Source organism: Ostrinia furnacalis, unplaced genomic scaffold (genome assembly GCF_004193835.3).
Source record: "Ostrinia furnacalis isolate ACB-3 unplaced genomic scaffold, ASM419383v2 OfSCF1381, whole genome shotgun sequence".
NCBI classification, from domain to species: Eukaryota; Metazoa; Arthropoda; class Insecta; order Lepidoptera; family Crambidae; genus Ostrinia; species Ostrinia furnacalis.
In genome coordinates this window covers 228,770-238,712 of record NW_021131620.1, presented here as the reverse complement: position 1 = coordinate 238,712, position 9,943 = coordinate 228,770, and positions in this window count along the sequence as shown.

Below are 9,943 nucleotides of genomic sequence, written 5' to 3'. Positions count from 1 at the left end.
TTAAAGATTTTCTTCTGACACAATCATGGTGCCCCAACAATATTGGTGTTATTTGAAAGCCCAATAAATATCCTTAAAGAAAAACACATTTAATTTCTTAATAAATGATTAACATATACCATAAATGTGACTTGAAAAAAGACCTCACTTTGGGCTCACCTCTGGGATCAATTAGACCAATTTTTATGGTTATAAAACCAAATAATGATCCCACGTGTCCTCTTTAACAGATGGATAGCGATTAATCCCAAATTAACAGTTTTATTGCCATAAAAATTGGCTCAAGCGTAACTACCTATTTTTTGAAGAAGTGACTCTGGATCCTTCTAAAGACACATTTTTGAGGTAAAACCCTTTTCTTTAATGAAATGAAGTTTAGAACTAGGCTTTTAAATGGTGCCAATATTGGTGGGAAGTCGGGATGCATACTTTTGAAAGTGCTTGTCGCGGGAGGTGCGATTTATTTGATGTCGAGTGTAGTATTCGATTTTTGGCCACATCATACTTGCGGCAATTGCACAGGTAAGCCTTGTTTTTTTACATACCGCAGCTTACGCGCACCCTTATTGCTCGAAGTATTGATACTATTTGATACCAACAACGTCGAGTTTTTAATTCAAAGTGAAATATTGCAAGATAACATAATCTTTGTATCTCAATCGTATCTCTTTTCTTAGCGAAGGGAATCGGGGGTCTACCATTAGGAAAACAAATGAAGCTGACTGTAGTTAATTAATGCCAATATAGCGAATTTATGAGCCCGCACATTAATGTTTAAAAATAGAAAAAAAGTGTTATTCTCAACATCAAAAATGTTGCTGGATCCATTTTGTTAAAGTTGTCACGTAACGAACTACTATTAACCGTTGCATTACTATGGGAACCGCATGCGTTCGTCCAGCGATCAGCTAACGATTCTGGTCGCAGTGGCAATGGAGAAGTTTGATGTTAAAAAACATTATATTTCACTGAATGAGATTAAAATATAGACCAAAACTAAAAAGACGGTGAAGTTTTTTTTAAATCCATCAAGAAATTACTGAAAAATGTATTATTTAAATTACCATGGTGCCGTGGATTCACGCCACCCGTTCTAGTTTCAACCACAATGCTTAACACCCTGGCGCATTGTCGAGAATGACACTATAATGTCAAAGTCTTCTTCTTCTTTTTGTATATGGCCAGGTCCGGGGGTTGATTCACTGTTTGTACTCCAAATGAGTGCCGTGACGTCACCGATCAAATGGCGCGAAATATTTGTTATGCGCAACTTTGGGGCCCTGTAACTTGTAAAGATTCCTTCACAATTATTTTTGGTTTTACTTATATTTTCAAGTTTTATGAATAGAAAAAAATTGGAAACTTCTCCATCTACTAGTACAAGTAGTGCAGTGGTTAATGGTAGTTTAATATGATTAGCGCTAACACATACTATCCTTGCTTGTAATGCGCCTTCATGATATGACTACAGTAATTACCCTTTCATTTATATTAGTGATAAACGGGTAATATTATCCATTTATTAATGATAATTAAAATAATTCTTTGAAAACCAAAGCACTGATGTTGTGAATTTGGATATTATAAGTAATCCAAGCACATTTAAATGTTTTGAAGCTTTCGTATTTAATCTTGTAATTATAAATGTTTTTAAGAATAAATGTAATATAGAAGTATAAGCAGTCCTCTTATTGGTGACTACGTACAGTCGACGTCAAATAGTTAGTGACACAAAAGTAGCCAAAAAGTTAGCAACACACACGTCTTTGTTATAATAAAATTGGAATAAGATTGTGTTGTCAACTTTTTGGCCACTTTGAGTGTCACGGACTATTTGACGCTGACTGTACATACAAGGTGTAAGGGACAGGTTGACAAAGACTTGCAGTGATTGTAGAACATACTTAAACCAATAGTGTGTGCCGCGGAAAATGTAGATTTTCTCACTTTGGTAGTGATCTGAGTTCACTGTTTGAGTGTTTCCCAATCTATCCATTACACTGAGTATTTAATCATAAATCATGTAGAACAGATATTTATTAAGTTGGAATGAGCAATGGCTACTTTTTATTTAAGGCTGTGTAATTTCGTAACTTTACGGTTGACTGCTGAATGTGAATGTTTTAAATACATTTTACGTGTACAGGCAGCATCACTATTTAGGGTCAGTCTAATAAATAGGCAAACTAATGTAGCTGAATAACGAAAGGAAAATATTTATTTACGTGCTAAGACGCTACCTGGCTAAGTAAATGTGTGCCAAATACGGTGTCAAATTTGGATAAGATGATCAGGTATAGTTCGTTTCATCCACGAAGATGCGCGGTGTCGAGGGATGCGGGGAGTTTGATCCGACCAATCCGAGCAGCGTTGCTATTGGATAGTTGTGAGTGCGTGCGCAAACTATAATGATGACGCTCGGATTGGTCGGATCATGCTCGAATCGGAACTATAATATTCGAAAGTAGTCTTGTAGTTGTATGGCCATGGGATGACGAAAGACTCCTGTCTAGCAATATCGAGTATGTATTCTATTACACCTGCAAACAGTGATGCAGTTTGTTCCTCTTTTTTATCTTTGCCGTTTTATTATAATATATGTCATAGTTTAATTTATAAGCCTAAATGTCTATAGGTACTGGTCATAAGCCGTCTTTGTCTCGGTGCCACGCGAGTCGTTTAATTACATTTACGTATACTGGGTGGAAACGATAAGTGATCTCACTCGATTATTTCTAAAGTATACAAGATATCGAAAAACTGGTTATTGATCCTGAAAGTGCTTCACGCGATCTTTCAAAAAGTATCAATAATAGGTTACATAATATTAAACTGGATCTATCTGAAAATTCAATGTTTCCAGCATCCATACATTTGGTAAAGCCGTATAATATTAAAAACTACTCATGATATCGTAAAACTGGTTACTGATTTTAAAAGTGCTTCACAAGCTCTATCCAATGGTACCAATAATATGTTATAGAATAAACTGGATCTATCCAAAAATTTAATGTTTCCTTCTTCCATACATTTAGTACTCACTAAAACCAATGTTTTCCATAAATAATTTTAAATGAGAATGCAATTAACAAGTTTATAAGAGTTTATTATTTAATAATAAAAAATACACTTCTAATATTATGTGGTTGGCATACATTTAGTATGGAAGCTGGAAACATTGAATTTTCAGATAGATTCGGTTTATTCTGTAACCTACTATTGGTACCATTTGAAAGAGCTCTTGAATCACTTTCAGGATCAGTAACCAGTTTTTCGGTATCGTGTATAGTTTAGAAATAATCGAGTGAGATCACTTTTCGTTTCCACTCTGTAGATTCGAATTATTTAAGTGCCATCGATTTTTTGGACATAGTTTAATTGTATAATTTTCATTATTATAACATACATTTGATCTCGCTATTAAAAACCCAAATGTTTTACGCACATAAGTATATTGGATAGACAACGCAAGCAGTTAATTCTACTTTAAATACAGGTGTATATTTTATCCTAATCTCGATACAATCGAGATCACCTAAAACTGTTTACATTCATGAACGTAACCTCTTTTTAGTAGTCATTTAATTAACATTATGTAAAGATACCCCGTGGTCAGCAACTTTGGTGGCAGTTGCAGTTTGAAAAAGTATACATAATAATAATAACGATTTAAATAAATACATAAATCGGTTCTTAGCGAATATTTAGCCGTTTTGCGTATTATTTGTTTTCTTTTAATAAATATTAACGAACTTGCGTTGACTTCTTAATATGCCAGTGTTCGTAAGGAATTATTTTCATATGAATAGGCGTGACGACAGTATAAAAAATCGTCGATTTAATGACTTAGTGAAAATGAATATAAAAAAAATTTAAACACTAGTTAAGTTTTATTGAAAATACTGGCTTTTCGCCCGCGGTTTTCCCGGAAATTAATGCATCCTACTAATATTATAAATGCGAAAGTTTCTGGATATCAGGATGTCTGGATGTCAACATGTCAAAACCGACGCCATGACACTTGGGAGCTCTTTTTGCGCACTACTGAAAAAATATTAGAAAACTTGCCCTAAACTAAAGTTTATTACCGAAATATAGGTTTTTTCGTAAATAGTAAATGTGTGCCCATATTACGGAAAAGGATTTAAAAATCTTCGTCACGCCTATTTTATTAATATAATCTTCACCACATTACTAAATCTAAATTATTTTTCTTCCAGTTGTTAGTTTTCTCATATTTTTACCATGTTGTTTTGTTATTTGTGTTTTTGTTAGATTTTTATAAAGTATAAGTACACAATTATTAGCAAAATATTAATTATTTTGACATTAATTTTATGGTTTTTCAAAATTTTATTTAGAATGTTATATTGATTTATTATTACATATTGATTTAAGAGTTAAATAAATTGAGATCGTTTATCATGTTATTTCAATTTTATTGTATTTTACTGGTACCAATTTGTTATGCCTCTGTTTCAATTGGCTATAATTGCACATAATCATATTAACGTTAAAGATAATTTAATACTACAAATATTTTTAGCTTTTATTTTAACGAGTAAGTAGTACATAATTATTTTTAACTTTATGACCTTCTTTTGTTTACCAAAAACCTTTATTCATTTTATGGTGATATCTTGCTAGTGGCTGTGCTAGCGTTACTTAGCTGGTTTGTTACCTTGATTTTTGTAAATACCTGACTTAACATTTTCGAAACTATGTTTCTGAACTTTATTTTAAAACCTTTCAAAATAAAGCAGGCTATAAATTCACGTTTACTGCCGAGCGGGGAATTCTTTGTTTTATAAACTATTAGGTATATTGAGGATAGTGGAAGACTGGATAATTATTTCAAAAAGAATGCTCCATTCGTAAGCAAGTGGGTTCAAAGAACGTTCCACTGCTCCGAGCAAAGATTTGTGTATGCTACTAGACAAGCTTTTCAGAATAAAACAAAATTGTGGCACAATACGATCCCACATTCACTTTCTTTTCACCTTCCTTCTAATTTTGATAAACATGTTAAGGAAATGCGCCCGTAAATTCTGATCTTGTTTTATTGGTGTTGTTTGTAGAATGCACCTTCACGAGACCCGCAGCACAATCGCAGCAAATCTCTTTACGCTCGCTCGTTGTAGACTTAAGCAGTTAGTGATAATTAGCGGCCGCCCGCGACTTCGTACGCGTGGATCCCGTTTTACCCCCTTCATCTATCTTACGCGGTTTAGATTTTTTCATACAAATGTTTTTTCCTGTTAACTCCCGTTTCCGTGGGAATTTTGCAATATCCTGTTGTAACTAAGCTTTAAGTTTACTAAGGTACCTGCATACCAAATTTCAAGCGTCTAACTTAAGCGGTTTAGATTTTCATACAAAAGAATTTTCCCGCTAATTCCCGTTCCCGTGGGAAATTCGGGAATTCCTTTCTTAGTGCACCTCTACGGTACCTAAGCTACGTCCCTTCCAAATTTCAAGTGCCTACGTTTAGCCGTTTATGCTGTGCGTTGATATGTCAGTCAGTCAGTCAGTCAGTTTCTCCACTTAATATATTTAGATAACGAACTCAATGACCAATAAATTGTCTGCACAGTTCAGGAAAGCCTATCTAGTAGATAGAAGTATTTTGCTCTGAGTAGTGTTTGTCGCCGCTGTTAGCTGCACAGGTGCGACAAATATGATAATAGAGATAAGTCACATAAAATAATTTAAATTTTCTCAACTCACATTGCCATATTCATAACATTATAATATAGATTTAGATAACACTAAGCATTCTTTGTTAAAAGTTAAAATGATTTTTAATAATTAAACTGATGTATACAATTATAGGATTTAATTATGTTTGGCAGTATGCCGCTACTTTGTCACACTAAGCCTAGGCGCTGACTACAGACTCTTAGTCGGCCGATAGTTGGACCCGATTCTAATTTGTATGAAGAATCGGCCGATTCAATGTGCGTACTTTCATACATCTCCATACTGATTAACAGCCCGACTTAACTATCGGCCAACTAAAAGTCGGTGGTCTGCGCCTAGGCTTAGGGCTGATTTTTCTAACGTCAAAGTGATGACGTGACAGTATTTGTATACTATTTATGTAAATTTTATTCTTAAAACATTTTATGGCGTTGAAAATTGGTCATCACATGCAGTAGCGGCGTAAGGGGGGGGCGGTGGGGGCGGTCCGCCCCGGGTGCCAAGCATCAGGGGGTGACAGAGTCGCGCAGATTAGTACTCACTGACGCATCTGCATGGCAAGGACGGTCGTGATGTCATGACAGGGGGGGTGCCANGGGGGGGGGGGGGTGCCGCCCCGGGTGCCAACCTATGCTACGCCGCCACTGATCACATGGTAACTGATGTATTGTTGTTTACTTGCCATAACTATGTAGGATGTCTGTGGGAATGATTGGTACTTGCGCGCAGAGTATGCTATCAAATAGCTGCCCATGGTGTGCGAGATAGTGATAGTAAGGATGCCTTTAAGTTAGTAAATGTGTCGCGCGACCGCAGCACTGCTGACACTGCTGTCAATATAGTTTAGTTTTTAAAATCAATGATATTGCGCAGGTAACGTATTTAATTTACATAAATTAAATAAATACTTCGTCAGAAGAACTCATCGTAAAGTTAAAGGTGAACGCGCACCAGTCCGCGCCGCTGACATCGCACTTTATAAATATTTATATGGAATAGTATAGATCATCGCGCACCTATCCGCACCGAACGCGCCGCATTTTCCTAAAATGCTGTAGGTGTACTGATTCCACAAGCTGGGTGCGGATGACGTCATGAAATTCGGCGCGTTCGATGCGGGCGGCGGTATGAGAAAATGCGGTGACTGCGGCGCGTGCGCGTACCTATGGAGAGTGCAGCGCATACGATGCGGGCAAGTGCGCGAGGCCATGAGAAAATGCGATGACTGCGGCGCGGACAGGTGCGCGTCCACCTTAATACGACACCAGCCGCGCGGCTCATTGATTCACGTCTGAAGGCACCCTTAGATCAACAGTAAATTGAAAAGATATCACTTGCATACTTATATTTTTATAATTAAAAATTCTAAATAGGTTACCATTGATATTATTTAGACGAATAACTTTATCTATGCTTTATTTTTGATATATAAGTATCATTTACTGATGAAAAATGCCTAGTGTAAATTTTTTGACTAGATTTTAATTAAGTGTATTATGATACCCTCTGAAACTGAGCATATTGTTTCATTGGAGGAATACCATCATCTGATTTTCTTCGGAAAATTATTACATAATTATTGATATATCAATATGCTCAGTATAAACAAATTAGCACCTAGTAATTAAGTAAGTATTTATCTTGTGTGGATGGACAGGGTAGCCGAATTCGATAAATTAGAAGTGATATTGTGAGTAGAAATGTTAATGCAATCTTGTGACTTTTAATGGAATGATGAGTAAATAAAACGATGGTACCACAGCTATTGACTATTTATTTACTTGATTTTAATAACAGTTCTTTTATACTCTACCTACCTACTCAGCTTACATAACACAGTATTATTTTTATATGTAGTAGATCAAATAATTATAATAAAAAATATCTTTTATTCTAAAATGCAGTTGTACCTACCTACTAAAACGGAATAAATAAGTGTATGCAAGGTAAACTTAATAAACGATTAACATATACCATAAAATATGTGACTTGGAAAAAGTCCTCACTTGGGGCTCACCTCAGGGACCAATTAGACCAATTTTTATGGTTATAAAACCAAATAATGATCTCACGTGTCCTCTTGAACAGATGGATAGCGATTAATCCCAATTTAACAGTTTTATAGCCATAAAAGTTGGCTCAAGCGTAACTATTTTTTAAGAAGTGACTGGGTCCTTCTGAAGACACATTTTTAGGGTTCCGTAGCCAAATGGCAAAAAACGGAACTCTTATCGATTCATGTCTGTCTGTCCGTCCGTCCGTCTGTCTGTCCGTCCGTATATCACAGCCATTTTTTTCCGAAACTATAAGAGCTTATACTGTTGAAACTTGGTAAGTAGATGTATTCTGTGAACCGCATTAAGATTTTGATGCAAAAATAAAAAATTATAATAAATATTGGGGGCTCCCCGTACCTACTTAGAACTGAAACTCAAAAAATTTTTTTTCGTCAAACACATACGTGTGCGGTATCTATGGATAGGTCTTCAAAAATGATATCGAGGTTTCTAAAATACTTTTTTTCTAAACCGAATAGTTTGCGTGACAGACGCTTCCAAAGTGGAAAAATTATAAGGAGGTATTATCTACTAAAGTGTCTAGTTTAGTCATTATTATTATAAACTAGCGGCCGCCCGCGACTTCGTACGCGTTTATCCCGTTTTACCCCCTTCATCTATCTTACGCGGTTTAGATTTTTTCATACAAATGTTTTTTTCCCGCTAACTCCCGTTCCCGTGGGAATTTTGCAATATCCTGTTGTAACTAAGCTTTAAGTTTTCTAAGGTACCTGCATGCCAAATTTCAAGCGTCTAACTTAAGCGGTTTAGATTTTTCATACAAAAGGATTTTCCCGCTAATTCCCGTTCCCGTGGGAATTTCTAAGTATAATATAACCTGCCCAGGAGTATGAAGAATAATTGTACCAAGTTTCGTTAAAATCCGTCAAGTAGTTTTTGTTTCTATAAGGAACATACAGACAGACAAAAATTTTACTGATTGCATTTTTGGCATCCAGTATCGATCACTAATCACCCCCTGATAGTTATTTTGAAAATATATTTCATGTACAGAATTGACCTTGACACAGATTTATTATAAGTATAGATAGATAAATGGTTTGCAATAAATATCATAGTTGAATATTTTGGAGTCAAATTGTCACAGTGGTAGTCTTGTCGCAGGGGTCGAGTTTTCGTAGGATCGAGCATCGTTTGAAGTAGGTTAAAATTAATTTAATCGAGTTGTCGCAGGGGTTCAGTTGTCATCGGGGTCGAACTGTCGTAGGGTCCAGCAGTCGTGATACCGTTTGAAGTAAGTCAAAAGTGTTGAGTGTTGAAAAAATCGAGTTGTCACAGGGGTCGGGTTGTCGCAGGAGTCGATTTGTCCCGAGATCGAGCTGTCGTGATACCATTTTAAGTTGGTAAAAGTGATTTAATGTGTATTTTTTGAGGTTTAGTTATGATTTTTTATTTTTGTCATAACTTTTTTCTGAGACTTAACAGACTTGATAATAATAAAATTATAGTATTAGCATGACGTAGGGTAAACCGTATAGCTATTGCCCACTTAAAGATTTCAAACACTTTGACATGCAAAATTAAAGAAAGTATTTTAATTGTCGACCATTTATAACTTTTTTCTTATAACCCAATAAACTGTTAAACAGAATATTAACAGTTTTTAGTTAAAACTTACATAACTTAGAAAATATTGAAATACATTTAAAATCCTCCAAAAAGTACAGTCATTGCCCACTACTTACACTAATTGCCCACATCAAAGCACAGTAATTGCCCATTATCNGCGAAAACAGGATAATTCAGATCGAACTTCACTTGGTAAGTTCGTTTGATCATCTAATAATGCCCGATTGTTCTTTGAGACCTTTTAAGCAAAATAACGTAGTTACTGTATCTGTTGAAATTGTTGTTTTATAGAATTGCAGTAGGTAATTATCGATATTTTTTTCCATAATTATCGTTTTTACAAATGGACCGATTAAGACCGGTAAAAAACCGATTATCGTATTGCGCACCCTACCCTACACTACTTCAGTAGCCCTATCCCTATTATTAAGCCAGATACTCAATAGTGAGCTGTAACCGTAACCGTTGTATGCATTGTAACCAAAAAACATAGTGTGTACCTACGTTATTAGGCAATCCACGTACATACTCTGTTTTTTGGTTACAGAGGATGTAATGGTAACGGTTATATTACCTACAGCTCGCTAATGAGTACC